This window comes from Amia ocellicauda, unplaced genomic scaffold (genome assembly GCF_036373705.1).
Source record: "Amia ocellicauda isolate fAmiCal2 unplaced genomic scaffold, fAmiCal2.hap1 HAP1_SCAFFOLD_93, whole genome shotgun sequence".
NCBI lineage: Eukaryota > Metazoa > Chordata > Actinopteri > Amiiformes > Amiidae > Amia > Amia ocellicauda.
Window position 1 is genome coordinate 165,784 of NW_027103018.1, and position 1,575 is coordinate 167,358.

General features: G+C 43.0%; 1 non-coding gene across 1 annotated transcript; it reads right to left on the reverse strand.

The window, feature by feature from the left end:
* On the reverse strand, positions 1-115 carry LOC136745912 (U5 spliceosomal RNA). The gene has a single exon (XR_010816206.1). It is a non-coding gene; the product is annotated as a U5 spliceosomal RNA (small nuclear RNA).
* Positions 116-1,575: the final 1,460 nt, after the last annotated feature.

The window sequence follows — 1,575 nt, forward strand, 5'->3', positions numbered from 1 at the left end:
CGCCCCAACAAGGCAGAGCCCCCCAAGAATGGTACAAACTCACCCACGATCCCCTCCATGGAAAGCTTTAGCAAAAGGCAAAAGCGTTATACGTAATGAAGAGGAACCCGAGTCCAAGACGCATCCGACCAGCCATACATATTTGTGTGTATTAAAGATCACATTTTCTTACATTTAGTTTTTCTGTACTTTATTACATCTTATTGTGATTTATAAAAGTATTGTTTCTTTTCCATATGTATGTATGTATGTGTGTGTGTGTGTGTGTGTGTGTGTGTGTGTGTCTGTCTCTGTGTGAAAGTTAGTGTGTGTGTCTGTACGTGTGTGTGCCTGTCTCTGTGTGATAGTGTGTGTGTGTGTGTGTGTGTGTGTGTATATGTCTCTCTGTGAAAGTGTGTGTGTGGGTGTGACAGTGTGTGTGAGTGTCTGTCTGTCTGTCTGTCATGTAACTCGCACATCTGTGAGGGCACCATTTTTGCAGAAGAGATGTACACATTTTGGAGCAACATATGCTGCCATCCAGACATCATCTTTTCCAGTGACGTCCCTGCATTTTCAAACAGATCACATTTTATTACACTTTGTTTATCTGTACTTTATTACATCTTATTGTGATTTATACTTGTAATGTTTCTTTTCCATATATATGTATGTACAGTGGGGGAAAAAAGTAATTGATCCCCTGCTGATTTTGTACGTTTGCCCACTGACAAAGAAATGATCAGTCTATAATTTTAATGGTAGGTGTATTTTAGCAGTGAGAGACAGAATAACAACAAGAAAATCCAGAAAAATGCATTTCAAAAAAGTTATAAAATTGATTTGCATGTTAATGAGGGAAATAAGTATTTGACCCATTTTCAATGCCCTGGCTTAGGGTTCTCACCCATGATTTGACGGTACATGGCCCCGTCCATCGTCCCTTTGATGCGGTGCAGTTGTCCTGTCCCCTTAGCAGAAAAACAGCCCCAAAGCATAATGTTTCCACCTCCATGTTTGATGGTGGGAATGGTGTTCTTGGGGTCATTCCTCCTCCTCCAAACACGGCGAGTTGAGTTGATGGCAAAGAGCTTGATTTTGGTCTCATCTGAGACCACTTTCACCCAGTTCTCCTCTGAATCATTCAGATGTTCATTGGCAAACTTCAGACGGGTCTGTACATGTGCTTTCTTGAGCAGGGGGACCTTGCGGGCGCTGCAGGATTTCAGTCCTTCACGGCATAGTGTGTTACCAATTGTTTTCTTGGTGACTATGGTCCCAGCTACCTTGAGATCATTAACAAGATCCTCCCATGTAGTTCTGGGCTGATTCCTCACCGTTCTCATGATCATTGAAACTCCACGAGGTGAGATCTTGCATGGAGCCCCAGACTGAGGGAGACTGACAGTTATTTTGTGTTTCTTCCATTTGCGAATAATCGCACCAACTGTTGTCACCTTCTCACCAAGCTGCTTGGTGATGGTCTTGTAGCCCATTCCAGTCTTGTGTAGGTCTACAATCTTGTCCCTGACATCCTTGGACAGCTCTTTGGCCATGGTGGAGAGTTTGGAATCTGATTGATTGATTGCTTCTGTG